Source organism: Taudactylus pleione, unplaced genomic scaffold, assembly GCF_031769625.1.
Source record: "Taudactylus pleione unplaced genomic scaffold, aTauple2 ptg000198l, whole genome shotgun sequence".
NCBI lineage: Eukaryota > Metazoa > Chordata > Amphibia > Anura > Myobatrachidae > Taudactylus > Taudactylus pleione.
The window spans coordinates 2,374,250-2,393,075 of NW_028284600.1; positions in this window are offsets into that span (position 1 = coordinate 2,374,250).

The window sequence follows — 18,826 nt, forward strand, 5'->3', positions numbered from 1 at the left end:
CTTTGATAGGACTTTAAAATTATTATTTTTTCATTTTTTATTTTTCTGTTAGACAAATAGTTTTGTCTCCATCGGAAGACAAATGTATAAATATACTTTTTCAGTTGACACTAGGGTTTCTTTTGGTAGTAACAATCCATCATTTTGTTTATTGTCGTCAAGTATTGTGTTCATTACCATGTTATTATTTTTCCTTTTTTTCTTTTTTGTTTGGTTGGTTAATTTATTTTTCAGTGAAAACTGATTGTTTTGTTTATATTTAGGTATGTGTATGTTCATATGTATATATTTATTTGTACGATGATATATAATTATTTAGAGTAGTATTAATATTTATCTACAGATTTTACAAGGGTTTATAATTCTTATAGGGTTTGGTTCTTTTTCCTTATCATTGTGTTTATTTGTGATGGTTGAGTTTGGTGCCAGCTAGACTTCATAGCAGAGATTTACTCGCCTTTATTATTATATTAATGTGGGGGTTTGCAGGCTATTTTTGTTAGACATGTTTTAGACATACAAAAAAAAAAAAAGACAGATGCAAGTGCACACTCTAACTATGCTGAACCTACTAATAATAATACTGCTAAATTGCATCCAAGAGGTTCTTAGCATAATAATGACCATAATTATGGGCCTGCACACCACATCCAGGTGACCTCTATCCGGCAGGTCCCTAACACTCCTATTGAACAAATTCAGGGCACAGGACCCCCCAGGCCAACCCAGCAGAACCGCCCCATGGCATCACACTAGTGTGAGATTTAAAGTGAGGGTTAAAGAATAATAAAGATGAAAGCCTGTGTGTTAAGTCCTACATAAGTAGGTTATAATAAAAAAAAGTGTGATGCCACGGGGCAGTTCTGCTGGGTTAGAGTTAGAGTGTGAATTTGTATCTGTCTCTTTTTTTTGCTTACAGCACTACAAGTCTCAGCAAGTAGCACCTCACATTTTGCTTAGGGTGTGCAATATAGTGCCCATCCCCCTATGTTTTAGACATAGACTTATACTCATGCTTACGGCATATTTAATACAACGCAGATGAGCTTGTTTCACTAGATTTTTAGTTGTTTACTATTGTTCCCCTAGCAATGGTGACGTGCCATCACAGCTATGAGACTCTTTCTGGATACTTTACAATCTCCATTAGGTCTCGATAAGGAGCTATTTTTACAACTCTTGGAATTAACACTGTCACGCAATTATTTCCTGTTTGATGGGGAATTCTATCTACAGCGGTCCGGGTGTGCGACGGGGTCCAATGTGGCCCCATCGTATGTCAACGTCTACATGTTCCAAATGGAACAGGAACTATTCTTCGAGTCCCCTAACATCAAGCAACATATTAAACTCTTTACAAGGTACATAGATGACCTGTTCATGCTGTGGACCGGAGGCAGTGATCCTTTTGAGACTTTGAACTCTCCCATTAAGCTTACTTATAGATGGAACAAGACACAGATAGACTTTTTAGATGTTAAAATCACCATCTCAGATGGGGTAGTCTCGACATCAGTGTTCCAAAGAGACACTGATAGGAACACCCTTCTGGCTATGAGAAGTCACCATCCTCCATCTCTGAAAAGAGGCATTCCATTTTTCCAAAATGATTAGAACTGCAAGATCACGAGTAATAGGGATGAACACCCAAGCCATCTTGATGAGACTGTACACAAATTTCAGTCCCGGGGATATCCCTTGAAACAACTGATTAAAACTAAGCAATGGGGTGTTAGCCCTTAATAGGGAGAACTTACTGACATCCAAAACTAAAAAGCATTAAAGAGGATAGTCTCCCCTGGGTTACGACTTTTTCCACTTCCGGTGCGGTATTGCCTCAAGCCTCCAAAGCTCTCTGGCCCATTGTCTCAGGGGATAAAGATCTTCCGTTTTTTCATAAAAATTTACCGATGTTTTGTTATAGACATGGTAAAAACCTTAAAGATCTATTGGTCCATGCTGACATCATGGACTATAAATGAACCGCAGACTCCATGACATCCTATAAAAAACTGGGCTGCTATAAATGTCCGTCTTGTGTGACGTGTGGCTATTTACAAACTGGTGACTTTTTACATCATCCACACATGGGTAAAAAGTATAAAATTAGACATGTGTTGACGTGTAATACCAAATTCGTCATCTATTTGATAACATGCCCGTGTTCTTTATGTTACATTGGCATGACTTCCCGGTCCTTTAAGGAATGCATGGCATTACATAGATCCACTATTCGTATGGCCCTGAATGGAAGAGATATGACCAGCCGGTTGCCAAACACTTTAAACAAATGGGTCATCAATTGTCCACATTACACTACAAAATAATAGACCACATTACGGAAATACGCAGGGGGCAATAGAGTGGCAGCTCTCACTGCGTTGGAAGCAAAATGGATTTTGAGAATGAACACAGTCCAACCATATGGACTGAATGAACACATCGCCTGGAATTCCTTTCTCTAAACAGATATTCTTCCTGTCACTTTTTCTCCATGTTTGTCCATGATTTAACATGCATGCTTTTATGTACTTTCACCCATAGCTATAAACAAAAGCTATAAAAGCTGTTTCCTTATGGTAGTCTATGATGATACATACAGTATATGCAACAGCTCATTCTTCTATTGTTAAGCACTTGTTAGCCACGGTTATTTTATTATGTGTCTGTCTTTTCTTACTTTCTTCCAGACAGCCAATGGCCACAGGAGCATCTTAGGTTGTCTGGGCAACCTCTGGAGGTGAGCCCAGTGATGTCACAGTGAGTGCAACTCACGCCCTCTGTACACGTGAACGCGGCACAGCAGCACTCTCCTTTTCAGTTTGCTCTGGGTGGGGTATATAAGTGTCTGTCCATGTTTGTTTGTGTTGTGTTCCTGTTGACAAGGCCAGGAGGGCCTTGAAACTTTTAATTTGCAATAAATTTTAATATTGGAAATCCTGGAGTGACACCATGTGTTCTGTCACGTATAGTGACCTTACACTTTGTAATATATATATATATATATATATATATATATATATATATATACACACACACACACATATACACACACACACAGATACTAGAGATGTGGGCCGACCCCCATGTTTTGGTTTTGGATCTGGATTGGTTTTGCCAAAACCTCACCTCTGTGTTTTGTTTTCATGTTTTGGTTTTGAATGTCTGGATTTTTTCTTAAAAAATAAAAACAACTGCTAAAATCACATAAAATTGGCCTTTTTTGTTCCTACAGTATTAATAACCTCAATAACATTTATTTCCACTCATTTCCAGTCAATTTTGACCACCTCACAGCTCACAATATTGATTTTTTTCATCTAGTTAAAGGGCCAAAAGGTTGCATCCAGCTTGCTGGCTCAAAACTGTTTGATATAATTATTAATAGAGTTGAGGACTGTGCAAAGATGATGGTTGGGATACCCTTGGGGATTGAAGAATTAATAGTTCATGCAGCCCCTGGCTATAAAATTGATAATAAATTAATGAAAAAACAATTCATTGGTGCAGCCCCTGGCTGTAAAATTGATAATAAATTAATTAAAAAACAATTAATTGGGTGCAGCCCCTGGCTGTAAAATTGCTAATAAATTAATTTAAAAATAAATCATTGGTATCTAAACCAACCATAACATTAAATTTAAAATGTCAGGCAGCAATGCCCCAACCAGCACATAATGTAAAGCAAAAAGGTGCAAGATGGAATAGTCCTTGGCCCTCCCACCCACCCTTATGTTGTATATGAAACAGGACAGTTTAACAAAACAATCATTTCAGTGACAAGGACTGCCAATTGTGGCTGAAATGATTGGCAGCTTGTTTTATGGGGGTCCAAACAAACCAATGTCCATTGGACATGGAAATGAAAATTATCCCATACATAAACTGGCTTTACATTACAAGTTGTTGGTATCCTCGTCATCCCCATCAGTGTGTACATCCTCTCCTTCACACAATATTAATTAGTCCCCGCTGGAATCCACCATAGGCGCCTCTGTAATTTTTTAATGTAATTGCTGGTAGAGGTCTTTCTCATGGAATTTGTAATTAATTTTAATAAACATCATCTTTTCCACAATTTGAGGAAGTAACCTCCTACACTGATCACTGACAAGGTTGCCAGCTGCACTGAAAACTCTTTTGGAGTACACCCTGGAGGGTGGGCAGCTTAAGTAATGCAAAGCCAGTTTGTGTATGGGACTCCAAATTGCCTCTTTTTCCTGCCAGTACTGAAAGGGACTGTCTGACATGTCTATTAGGATGTTATCTCTGAAATAGTCCTACACCATTCTGTGAATGGAGACCGTATCACACTTAGTCACGGTAGAAGACATGTCACTAGTAGGCAGTTCTCTCAGACCCAACCAGATGTCATTTTTTGGTGAACAATCTGCATGGCCAGCAGGCATTCTGTAAGGAAAATTGTATTTTTTCCTGGCAGCTGCAGAAACTGAAGGAGGAGATGATGGCGTTTCACATGCGGCTGCAGCTGACAATTTTTTTTTACCAACAGCTCTTTGCACAATTTTAGATTTGGGTCTGTTGGAAAAAAACTCACAAGGTAGGACTTAAACCTAAGATCCAGAATGGTCGCCAAAATATATTTTTCAGATTTCAGATTGACGACTCTTGGATCCAGGTGAAGTGAATCAAGGGCTTGATCCACTAGTCTGACATACTTTGCACAATTGCTCCATTTCAGCTCCTCCTTCAGTTTCTCCAGTTGTTTTTGCTGTATCTCCATCCACTGAAACATATAGAGGGTAGAATTCCACCGAGTTACTACCTCTTGCTTCAGCTGATGGCAGGGCAAATTTAACAGTGCCTGCTGGTCATGCAATCTTCGACAAGCGGTCACCGCATGTCTAAAATGTCTGGATATTTTGCGGGCCACTGAGAGCATCTACTGCACGACTGTGTCAGTTTTTAAAAAAACATTGCACCACCAAATTAATTGTGTGAGCAAAACATAGGATGTGTTGGAATTCACGCACATGTAATGTTCTCACAATATTGGTGGCATTGTCCGAAATCATAAATCCTGAGGAGACTCCAATTGGGGTAAGCCATTTAGCAATGATTTCCCTGAGTTTTTCTAAGAGGTGCTCAGCGATATGCCTCTTATACCTCTTTTCCACCAAAAACCAGGGTCTGACCTGGGTTTTTGGACATGGTTTCAACCCAGGTCAAACCCAAGTCACACTGCACCTTCGATCTGGGTTACTCCCAGGCCAGCTCTGTTCACATTTAAACCAGGTCTGCCCTGCTAAACCTGTGAGATCATAAAAAGTGGAAGGTGACTGCTCCACAATCACCAATCAGCTCATTTTAGGCATCACCCAGGTTGGATAACCCAGGTTGTGCCATTTACACTGCACCATTACCCTGGTCCATCCTGGGTTGGATTGCTGGGTCACTTGACCTGGGTTATTTTTCAGGGACCCCTTTACACTGAGCTGCGACCTGGGTAGACCCAGAAAAAACCCAGGTTTTTGCTCTGGTGTAAAAGGGGTATTAGTAAAGCCAGTTATACAAAGAGTAGCCTGCCTCTGTATCAGCTGTCTTTTGGTAGATGTTGTTGCTGTTGTAGGCAATGCACCTACCCAGTGGGCTGTCAGTCATGTAATCCTTAGTTTGAACAACAAAATGAACTGGGAGCACTACATGTCACATAGATATTTAATCAACAATATATTCATATATAATAATATACAATATACAGAAAATAAATAAATAATAAACGTACTGTGGCCACAGAACCTGCATAAACATGCAAATAAAAATGAAAAATAAAAGTGGATGAATAAAAATTAATAAAAAGCTTATTAGAGCTCAGTCCAGATTAGTAGGTAGGGCTACATAGGCTTCTAAATCTTTAAATCTGTGGACAACGATAGTACAGGTGACTGTGTCCAATAGTATAATGAAAATTGAAACTTAGTAGCAAAAATGTAAACAAAGCAGCGTACTTGAGTGTGAGAGCCTGGAACCACCAATCCTCATTAAAATACAAGCTTCATGTTTGGGAAAAAAATATAAAATACCAGGTTGTTGATAGATCAACATGGATCTCTGGAGAGGCCTCTCTTATGTCCTGAGGCAGAGAAATCCTGGGTGTCTGCTGTGAACCTGAAAACATCAAACAGAAGCTCGTGATGTAACGTGGAATGAACCATCAGCTGCTGGCAGGATCCCCGTCTGAGTGAGGAATGCTGCAAACACGTCATGCAGTGTTAGCCGAGGCCAATGAAAGAGCCAGAGAATAAATTCGGCAGAGGATGCAATACAAGTCCTGAGTGCACCGTTTGCGGGGGTAATGAAATCGAACGCATTTCTTAGCCCTGTCCCACTTGTTCACATATCAGTGGTCAAGTGGACAGTGGGTACAACGGCATTTCTGAGGACATTAATAAGGTTTTTTTTTAATATCCTTGTACAGACTTGGAATTGCTGTTCTAGTGAAGTGGAATCTAGAAGGGATCTGGTAGCAAGGACACAGGACCTTAATTAACTGTTGAAAACCCACTACAGTAATGGCAGATACTGGACGCACATCTAATACTAGCATAACTGTTATGGCGTCAGTAATCTGCTGTGCAAATGGGTGATTGCTGTCATACTTGTTTGTCCTTGCAAATGATTGACAGTTTATTGGTTTTTGGAGGATACACTACAAGTAGTCTTCTTCCTGGTCCCCTTCTGGGATGAAGATCCACTCACAGCAACAGCAGCAGCAACAGGCATAGTCATCAAGGATCCTTCTAAGGAATCATGGATAGGAGAGAAGTCAATCATGCTTTGAATACCAACATTGGATGCAGCAGGACTACTCTTGATGATGAATGAGGATGTTGATGATGCAGGTGTTGGTGTTGGAGATCGAAGGTGCTTGTATCTCACAGAGAGGGAGCAGGGAGGTGACACTGGACTTGTTATGTTTTGAGTTTTGGAACTTGGCGACATACCCTTTGATATTTGATGAATGCGCTCCAAGTGATGTAACAAGGTTCCTAGGTGGTTTAGGTCCCTCCCTTTACTCACTCTTTGCTTGGCAACAGTCACATATGGCTTGACAACTGTAATCCGGATCGGGGTGGAAATAATTCTACATGTGAGAAGTGTATTTTTTTGTCTTTTGTCCCGACATGACAACAATGGGCTTTAGCTTTTTCAATCCATGGGAAACAGCTCTTGCCTTACTTACACAAAAGACATCCTTGGTATCAACATCCTCATCACCACCATCTTCATCATCAACATCCTCATCATCCTTAGCACCTTCAACTACCAAAATATCCTCCTCCTCCATGTGCAATTCCGCAGAAGCATCCTCGATGACTATGTCTGCAAGATGTTGACTGCCCTTCCCCACATTTACAAGGGCACACAAATGTTGGAACTTGGAGGATCCTCCAGTACACTAGTATTTAGGTCTGGCTCACACATGGCAACAGCGGACACACTTGCACTCTGGGATTTGTGATTTCGATTTCTCAGGGCACACAGTTGTTTTTTCCAAAGGGCTATCAAAATCAGATCCAGCAGTCTTCCTAATGAAAGGCCAAGGCCTTATCCTTTCCTTACCACTTCGTGTAGTGAATGGGATATTGTAATTTTTTTGTTTATCTAAAGGCAAATTTCCTTTCAATTTTTTTTTCTTAACTTCAACAAAAGTAGCTTTACCATATCAATGGCGTGACTTAAGCACTGGGGCATGGGCTTTCATAGAGGATGAGGAAGTTGACACCCTTGCACTGCTGGCAACAGCTACAACATGTGGTTCTTGGCCTTGCTCTCCTGTCATGTGACAGCCCTCCATATTTTCTGTGGTCTTGAAGCAGTGTCACAATCACCAATAGTGTAGCCAAGGTGTGGTTACAAAATTCACACACGTGCAGTCGTGCGCACACAGAAAATTTTTTGACTTCATCCATCTATTTCCACTAGTGTAATTACGCTATCTATACTCATTGGCAGATGGTGTACAAACTGTTGTAAATAATGTGATCTGCTTACTAAATTGGTGGTTGGAGAAGTTCTCATTACTCATCTAGTTATAACTATTGAGTTATAGATCATGCTTATCCATCTCCATTAATGCAATAGCGCTACTCATATCTAAAGGTAGATGGTGCTCATACTGTTGAGTAAAACGTGTCTGGCATATTAAGCCATATATATATATATATATATATATATATATATCTCTAAACTGAGACGTTGGGGCATAAAATGTACGTACTGTGACTCAATAGTGTATGTATGTTAAGCCATCAAAACACCTAAGTTAACCCATATCTGCGCAGTATAGGATGTACACATGGTTGATCAGTATCACATGCATGCAAGCGATACATTGTAATTAATTAATGTAGCCCACCAACGTTATTAAGGGTGTTCCGTGGATTATTGAATATACATTAAGTGCTGACCTGTTTCAATACATAATATCTTTTTACACACGTACAGTGCTGTGCACACAGGCACACCAGTGACCCGATTTGATATTTAGATAATTGGTCAGAGACTTACGTGGGCATGAATTTATCCATTAATTACTGATCACATTTTATGGTCAGTTCAATGTTCAATGTTGGCTGTAATACCTAATACACTCTAGTTGGATGTTAATATGTCATGTGATACTCATACACACTAACAACCTATATGCCCAACTCTAGCATCAGTATTAGAATATAGCCAGCACCCTTAGCAGAACGCATTCAGTACTAAGAAGATGCTGATTTATATTTCAGGCACTCCATGAATGTAATTGAATAACAGAAACAATTATTACAATAACGCCATCCAGTGCTGTATACACAATCACATCGACACATCTGCTGTGATAAAACTGGCTACTTTGTTCAATGAACTGTTACTAAACAGACACTATTGTAGCAGGAGGAGATTAACCAGTTGCCTTATTATACTAAATATTAGTGGTGTATGCAGCTGTTTAACAAGAATCCCATTTATGATCATAGGGTAAATAAGATGCCGAATAGGAGTGTGGATAAAAGATGATCAACTAATCAATTTATTTATATAATAATTTAAACAGAGACACAAGGCACAATCATTTGTTTAATGTATTTTAATTCACAATGTAAATGTTTCCTTTATATTTCACTTTAAAGCGTTTTCACATTTTAAATATAATTAATAAAAGTAATTTTTTTATAAATACTCAATAGTGCGCCAAAAAAAGAGGACATTTTTTTCTTTCTTTTGCTGACAGTGGATCAGCACCAGCCCAGGATACAGCAAACAGCACAGCACCTGTCCCCAGCCCCACCCTCAATGTTCAGTCTCCACAGCAATAGTGAAATGGCATCCGCCGCTTCCCTTATATATAGAGATGAAAGCTTGCGAGCCGCAAGATTTTGGACCTCATTCAGAGTCAGTCGTTGCGCCCGCACAGTCGTACGCATACAATGTCTTTCTTTCTGCGCCTGCACACGGCTAGCTGTGCGCATGTGCGTACGAGCTCTACCGATGAAAAATACTGTCGGTCGTAGGGCTTCCGACACGGTTGTGGATTTCTAAAGTTGATCGACAGGAAAGACCGTTTGTTGGAGTATACAGGGGTGGTGGTCTGCAAACGGAGGCGTTCTTCAGCGTTTCCAGGTGTTTTAGGGGAGTGCATAAATTACCTGCTTCGTACGACCAAGAATTGTGGATGCATGACAACATCACTCTACGAACAGGCTGATCGTCCAGGCTAAGGTAGGCAAGAAGCGTCCGTAAGCCACAACAGTACAATCGTTAATCTGATGTTACCTGCGATGTTTCTATTTGGAACCACACAAACCAAGCAGCTAAGATTGCTGCATTGTAACTATTAACACTGCTAATTACCTTGTAGCTGATTTCACTTGCGTGTGCAATAGGGAATTCGTAACCCAAATGTTAGTATTTTTTAAACATTTTTTTTGTAAAACAGTTTTTAAAACATCTAGCATCGTGTTTTGCGTAGCAGCCTTTTCAGATACCATACTTTTTAAACCTTGTATACATTGATATAGTTTAAGATAGACATTTTTGGTATAAAATTTTTTTTTATATTTGAAATTTGCCTTTCAGCACAATTTAAATATTAATTGTTACGGCAACGTTTGCATATAATTAAAATAATAATAATAAAAAAAAAAAAAAACAATTTGTTTAAAAAAAAAAAAAAAAAAAGAGCTTGAGACATTGGTGACAAGAAATATGGGGACTGGACAACAGGTGAGGGAGGAGATATCCAGGGCTACTTTTGTCGTTTGGGCCGGCTGGGAGGAAGAGGTAAGCTACGGACAGCCGACTGGCCTGGCCAGAGGTAGATGGGATTTCCTCTGGCCTAGGCATAGGGCTCTCCATACTTGTGGGGGTGGCTGTTGGGCTGCCAGAGGTGGTGGTCCTGGGAGGAAGGGAGTCTCGCTCCATCATGGCAGGTGGGTTGGCCTGCTCCTGGGTATTGGCCAAACGATCTAGGGCCCCAGCAATGGTCTCCAGGGCCACCGCCACTCTCACCAGAGTGGTCTCCATCCTCAGAACAACACATCTTGTCTCCTGAGTTTGGGAGACCAACCTGGTGAGGAGAGGCACTGCTCGGTCTGATGGTTGCCCTGGAGTAGACTCCACAGGGTCCCCAGATGGAATACTTGCATCCTCCCCTGCAGAGTCTCCATCTGTGCTGGACACAGACCTGATCTCAGGAGCAGGCACTACCTCCTCTGAGTCTGGAATAAAAAAAAACCAACATTAGTATTTTTTACAAAAAAAAAATGCATACACGTTTGAGCTTTATACTTTTTGGCTTCCAAAACATTTTTACCTTCTTGCACATGTGGAGCATTGAAGTCGGCCATGTCAGTGTCCATAGTGGACACGCCGACTATCTCCTCTTCCGTCACATCCCTGAGCCAACATCTCCAACCTCGTCAAGGCCAGCTCCTCAAGGATGGGACCACCACCTGTCCCCACAGCATGGTCTATCCTACTCCGTAGCTTCCTCTTCAGTTGGTACTTGAAATCCGTCCAGCTGTCAATGTGATTTTGCAATTTTTTAGGGTTAGTTTTTTAAAATAAGATCAAGCTTTTGACTTCAGTACACTCACAATATCATTTTCATACCGTTTAATGACTTTCATGCTTCTGTAGGTTGTCCCCACAGCATTAACAGCCCTGGATATCTCCTCCCAAATCCTGTCTTTGGCTCCAGCCCCCATATTTATTGGGGCATGGACAAGGTTCTCCATTGTCTTGGTCACCAATGTCTCAAGCTCGAACCATGAAAACGGAGGGTTTCTTGGCCTTGGCCTGCTTGGGCCCGCCTCCTCCTCCTCTACTGGTGGAATTGGATTCCCAGCAACTACAACATTTTTAAAATTAGATAAAATTAAAAAAGTATATTTTTGGAAACATGAACTGTTCTTGTGTTGTTTAAAAAATGTGATTCGCACTTATCTGCCTCAGTTGGCCTCTGCTCACCATGCTCCTCGCTTGACATTTTTCAAACCTGTGAGAGAGCATGAAGAATACTGCTTGTGCAGACTTTTATAGATGTGAGCGCATCCCTGGATTGGTTGCCCGTGCATCCTTATTTGCCTAACTACGAATGCACACCTTTCCTGCGTTCCGTAATCACTGCGTGGGTTGGGCTAGATGTGAGCGCATCCCTGGATTGGTCACCCATGCATCCTTATTTGCCTAAGTACAAGTGCACACCTTTCCTGCATGATTCAATAATTGTGTTTTTTTTCTTTATTTAAGGCAAAGCCAAATGTTCCCTTACTTGTGGGTTGTAGTTGGAGTGATTTGTGGTGCAGGAAGGGATTGTTAGTGGTTACATTGTTTGGAGTTGTTGGAGAGGTGCTTGTGTGAGTTGTTTGAGTGTTGCTTGTGTGTGTTGTTTGAGAGGTGCTTGTGTGTGTTTTTGGAGTGTTGCTTGTGTGTGTTGTTTGAGAGGTGCTTGTGTGTGTTTTTGGAGTGTTGCTTGTGTGTGTTGTTTGAGAGGTGCTTGTGTGTGTCTTTGGAGTGTTGCTTGTGTGTGTTTGAGAGGTACTTGTGTGTGTTTTTGGAGTGTTGCTTGTGTGTGTTTTTTGAGAGGTGCTTGTGTGTGTTGTTTGAGTGTTGGTTGTGTCTTGTGTTTTGTTTTGTTTTTAGTTTTTTTTTGGTAGTGTTTTTTTTTTGGTTGGTGTCTTTTTGTAGCTTTTTTTTGGTGAGTGTCTTTTTTGTAGCTTTTTTTTTGGTGGTTTTTTTGTGTACATTTTTTTTTGGTGGGGGTTTATTTTTTTTTGGTTTCTTTTGGGTGGTGGTTTTTTTTTTGTAGTTTTTTTTTTGGTGGGGTTTTTGGTTTACAAATTTGTTTGGTGCAGACATTTACAAAACCCCATTACTTGTTGTGTTTGGGTGGCCGTGCTTTTGTAGCCTTAAAAAAACCAATGTTATTAGAGGACTCAAGTAAGTTGTCCAGCCTACTGCATTTTTTGTTTATTTTAATTTTGTTCTATAAACCTAAAAAAATTACATTATTTCATAAAAATTTATATTTATTTTTTATATTTTTTAAAGGTGTTTAACAGTCCATTTTGTACTTCAATCAGGTAAGTTTCTATACAAACCTAAAATTTTGTTTTTTTAAGTGTTTTTTTTGTGTCATTTTTTTTATCATTTAATAATGCTTTTTTGTATTTGGGAAATGTAAATTCCTAAATTTAACAACAATTAATATTGACCAATTTAAAAGTTAAGGTTTGTTTTAACATTAATAGTAGTAATAGTGGTTTTGAATAAAAATGTATTAACATTTTTTATCTTCCCTTAAAAAAATCAACCGTTTAACAAATACACCTGTAGGGATTTCCGAAGATGGCACTGCCTGACCCTGTAAGAATATGCACTATTATTATAAAGCTAAGTATTTTTGAACAAATAATCAAAAACCATTCTGTAGAACCAATTTTTTTTTAAAATGTAACTTTACAGAGCGATGTGGGACAGCTAATAGTGGCCATGTCGCCCCCCACCAACCTTCCTCAGCCTCCTCCTGGGCGAAGGCATAGGAGGCGTGCAAGGGCCAAGATATATAGAACACCCTTTGTGGAATGCCTGATGATGTGGTTGTAACCACTTATTGCCTGCCTCCAAATATTATCCTAGACACTCTTTTAATAATAAAGAATGATCTAGAAAGTCAGATTCACATTCCAACAGCAAAATCACCACTTACACAGTTGTTGGTGGTGTTACATTTCTCCACCTCAGTATCCTTCCAAACCACTGTGGGGCAGGTGGGTGGCCTCTCCCAGCCCTCATTTTCACGGATCTTGAGGCATGTGCTAGATGCAATCTTCTATCATATAGCACATTTTATTAGTATGCCTTTGGATACGGAAGCCCTTGATGTGGTAAAGCAGAAGTTTTTTGAAATTGCAGGCTTTCCAAATGTCATAGGGGTAGTGGATGGCACTCACATAGCACTTCAGCCCCCTGCATGCAGGGAACAAATATATAGGAACCGAAAACATTTCTATTCCCTAAATGTAATGGTGCTATGTGATGCCTCCCTCCAGATCCTCTCCCTGAATGCCAAATTCCCAGGCTGCAGCCATGATGCATACGTGATCCAGCATTCAGGGATTTGGCCAAAATTAAACACACTGTAAGCTGGTGATGCGTGGCTTCTTGGTAAGTAAAAATCCACTAATCCTAATGCAATAATTTTTTCCAAAAAATAAAAAAACATTTTTAAAAGCCCAAAAGACCTACCTTTTTGGGGTCTCCAATAAAAAAAAGGCCCAGGCACAAAACATAAGGTCACAATTTAAAAAAACAGCATTACTGCGCAATGATTTTGACACCCATACTGAAATTACCCCCCCAAAAAATCCAGCCCAAAAATGTTTACAAATACATGGGTAACAACAACAAAAAAAAATTACAAAACACATAGCCTTAGAGTGGTGTGGCACAAGCCCAGATGTCGAAGTTGCCGGAGATGCTGCAGGAGATGGTGAGTACTTTGGAGTTGGGGGAATGGTGGGAGGGGAAATAGAGCTGGAAATATCCAAGGTAGGGGATATTTAAGATGAGTGGGCAGGGGAGGGAGGAATACTCGGGGAGTATTGGAAGAGGGAGGAAGGGTTACTGGGGGAGTATGGTGGTGGAGAGGGAGGGCTGGGTTGAGCAGATGGTGAAGGTGAGGGCTGCAGGTTGGCACCTGCATTTCTTTGAATTATGCGTGCCCTTCTCTGTCTCCGCTGTGCTTCTAAAATGTAAACATAAAAATAAATAAAAATCTTAGTTTTGAATTTCGCCTACACAATACAAGTACACTTTACACATTCAGGACAATAGGGACAACATACAGGAGGGTTTTTTAAAATTTACTAAAATAATTGGAAAAGGAACATACATTTTTAACAGTCCACTAATTATTACTTTTATACAAATGCATACTTACGTCTGCATAGTTGTGCCCGCAAATTCATCAAAAGGACAGGCGACCGGCGGCGCAGATCTGAACAGTGCCTCTCTAATTGCGCAATATTGCCGCACTTCTCAGGGCTCGCCACACCTCCGCATAGGCCGTCCGCTTTATGTGGTTGGAAATGGGCGGCTCTGCAGATGTAATCCGCCTGTCCAGTATATTCACCAGGATCAGCAATTCTCTCCTGGTAAAGGCTGCGGCTCTCATGATGGCAATGGGCGATTTTTCAGAAAACATGAAATATACATGGGCTAAAAAAAGATGGTTGGCTAAAATATTTACACAGTTTCCAAAAAAAACCACTATTGGCCAATCCTTTAATCATGTGGCCCGAAAAATAAGGTCACATTTGATTGGCTACAACACACAGTTTGTAATTGCAAACATAAGAGTGCAAATGATCCTAATGCAAAATGCACATGTATTTTTAAAGTTAACACACTTATCAACAGTACATTCACAGATAATAAATCTTACTTTGTTTTTTAAATTGTGTGAAAAAAGAGAGAACGGAGAAAACAGCCACGAAATGAACAATAAAGTTTATTGACACATGTTAAAAAAAACTCGTTATAAAGAACAGCAAGAGTTAAACACCCTTAATTAGATAATTGACAAGCTCATAACAAGCTGATCGATAGTCCATGAAAACATGACATGTGACCATCAAAACAACACATACGGCCGCAAACATCAGAACATAATAGCATACGACTGACAGCGCCTGACTACGATTGTTTCGTTCATTCGATCAGATCAGTCGGTAGCTAGAGGAGGTGCAGTGCTAACGAATGGGCGTCACTTTGTTTACGATCGACCTGCCGTACGATCGGAATTTGCGGTCGTTGGCCGTACAACCGTGCGGCCGCAACGACCGACTCTGAATGAGGTCCTTTGTCTCTATGGTTTTGCCTCGATTTGAGATATCCGAGTCAGGCGGGAACATCCAAGTTGGCTTGGATCTAACTCGGATCGGATCTCTGAGGTCCGAACCCGCTCATTTCTAATACATACACACACAGTATATTTTTTTTAAAAAATCTGTTTCCACACAGGCCTGGGCCTGATGGGAGAAGGGGACGGTATAAAACAGGCTGCAATAGACAGTCTTGCACAACACCTAGAATTCTCTCTCTCTCTCCTCTACCCAGGCTATTCCTAAAAGAGGTGGTTTCAGATAGGAAAGTATATTTAAATTTATTCCATTCCCTATTCGTAAGGTCTGGTTGTGATTTACAAACCTTCCTCTGAGAGACTGCATAGTGACAATGGAAATACAACTACAGATATATGACCATCCAGTGTACATAAGTACAAATAGATGGGCTCTTTTCTCTGCGTGCAAAACAGTCTATTGACTTCCTTTGGAAAAGACTGCTGAAGTGGAGTGTGTGAAATGAAGCAGATAACCATCAGCAAACAGGGAGAGGAGGAAATGGTTAGCTAACACAGTTCAGAATGAAGATACTGAATTGACTTTTACCACCTAATCAGTGTAAAGTGTGCCCAGCCATTTCCTCCAATAACTTAAGCATTCAGCTGTAAGATTATACAGTAATACCCAAGCTGTCTACTGAGCCAGCAGATTACTTTATGGATATACAGTAAGCATTAATACTATGGAAGAATTGCCAATGTTTACAGGAATTGTATACTTACGAGTACATGTAATTCTAACATTGCTAACCACTAAAAATATGGGAAATTGAATGCACCATTCACTGATGCCTGTAATTGTCCCATACCATTCTCTTAAGTCCTTTTCCTTTTCAACACCCGCATAGCAAGCATACAGTAGATATCATGAATTAGGATGTCATGAAAAAGTTAGAAGAACCCTTAATAACAGAATGTAAAGTCTGTTTGGAAATACTATCTATAGAAAAATATTTTGCAGACAAACTTATACCAACAGGTCTAAGAATATCTAAACTGCCTATTTTTAATAGTCAGAATTAAAATATTCAAAAGGAATGGAATAGTTCTCTAAATACCTGCTCTCACTTTTCAGTGTTCCTTAGGGGTATATTAACTAAAGAGTTTTTAGAAATGGAGATGTTGCCCATAGCAACCAATCATATTCTAGCTATTATCTTCTACAAGGTGCTAGTTAAATAAGTAGAATCTTATTGGTTGCTATGGGCAACATCTTCAATTCTAAAAATTCACTTTAGTAAATTTACCCCTTAGAGTTTAAAGGGTCTATGCATTATGATAATTTATTCGGAGATGATTAGGCATTGCGTTCTACCTAATTACTGGAGAATTCATTATTCCTTCCCTCCATAAGTATCTCTTCCAAAAAGCTGCTATTTTTGTGATGACAGCGTTTCGGAAAAGAGATCCTTTTCTCTGCCTGTTCCTACATAGCGCTGCTATTATGCATGCTGTGCATATGCCACTTCTGTTCCCAGAAGCGGTGCATGTGCAGCACTGAATACAGCTGCAGTAAGTGTATATAATATATAAATTAGAATATTTTTTTTCAATGTTCTCCCTGCCACAGCATGCTGCTGCTGATGGGAAGCGTCTCCCCTCTGTCTGTTCCCCGGTGGCAGTTCTAAGTACTCCTTCAATTGTGTTATTTTATTAACTGTTTATAGTAAATAAGCAGTTAACTAAGCTCTTACAAGTGCCACCAGGGACTGGACAGAGGGAAAGATGCTTCGCGCTGCAGCAGCGGGGGAGGGATCTGGACGATGGAGCGCAGAAGGGGAAGGTAGGAGGATCTAAGTGTCACTGCAGTCCCACCGCTTCATAAGCTGCCATGTAAACAGCAGCTTGTGAAGCCTTGCGCCATCAAATTCCAAAAATACATAATTTTCAGAATTTGATGAATTTACTAATTTCTACATCCCCATATTAAAGTTTGGAAGTGTGGAAATTATCATGGCTGCACAAGTAACCAGGAGATATCAGTGATATTTCCTGTGTTACTATGATAATGAATGGAACTGTCACTATAAAATAAAATTTTTGTGTAAATGACATAAAAATACATTATTCATAGGATGATGAATTGACCCCTAAGAAAGAATGAAATAGCAAAATAAACAGAGGCAGGCAGGGGCACCATAAAGTAGTGGCATTGTGCAAACCACTCCCCCTAGTTTATAAGGGGGTGTTGTTTTTAAAGTCTCCGTACAGGTTGTCTGCTAAAAGGAGTTAACCTTGGAACTCTTTGTACATTCCGTTTCTGTGTCTATATACAGTACCAGGATTTTTTTTCTTCAAATATCTTAACGACAGCAGCTTTAGCACAGGCAATGAAAGCCCAGAACCGTGGTCAACTCTACATATATGTATCAGTTTGGTTGTCTCTTACTGGCATTAATAACTGAGTATCTTATCTCTCATGCTCTGCTTTTGACCGAAGCCATTTGTCAGGAGATAGAATCACATTAGAGGAGAGTCTTAAATGAAGGACATGCTGCAGAGTAATACAATCACAGCTCCTCTAATAAACCAGCACAGGGCACTCAAACGCCAAGAGTACAAGAAGTAGTGACTGTGGGCCTGATTCAGAGCCGGACGCAAGCGGCCGTTCGCTCGTACGCATTCGATTTTTTCAAACCACGCATGCGTCCGGTTATCACTGCACATGTGCAGCCGTATCTTTGTGGTCAGTTTTCTTTCACTCATATACACAGCGAGCAGGAAGTGACCTATGTAATTTGATTGACAGAATGGTCCATTTTTATGGGTGGTGACGGGGGTGGAGATGTGAAAACGCAGGCGTGTCAAGCCGTTTTTTTGGGCGTACATTTATTATCTTGTGCGAGCGCAAAATTCGAACGGAAGTTGTGATACGTCACTGTGTGATCCAGTTTCCATTATGACTGCTCGTTCAGCTTGTGGTAGGGTATTGGATCTCGCAAAGACGATGGTCTCTTCGTAGCTCCCTTAGCGAATCAGTGTTTTGCTATTCTCCTTAATAAGGCACAAGACCAATCACCTAATAATTGGATCACTTGTTATAATGTTATTTGCAATGGCCCTGATTCATTAGCTAAATTTGGAACGCATTTTGTGATCCTATTTGTTTGTATGTTTGGAAATCACAACAGCAATCACCTAATAAATGTTTCACTTGTTATAATGTTATTTGAAATGTGCTCGTTTTATTTGCTATATTCCGTACACATGTTGTTGTCACATTTCCTTTATTTTTTTTATAGCACAACACCAGTCACCTAATAAATGTTTTTTTTTTTAAATACACAAAGACAATCACCTACTAATTGCTTAGGTTGTGTTATTGTTTACTTACCTGTTACCTTATGGGGTTTTTTTTTAAGCAATTTTTTTAGTATATGACCTTTGTCATGTATTTAAGTATGTTTGTTG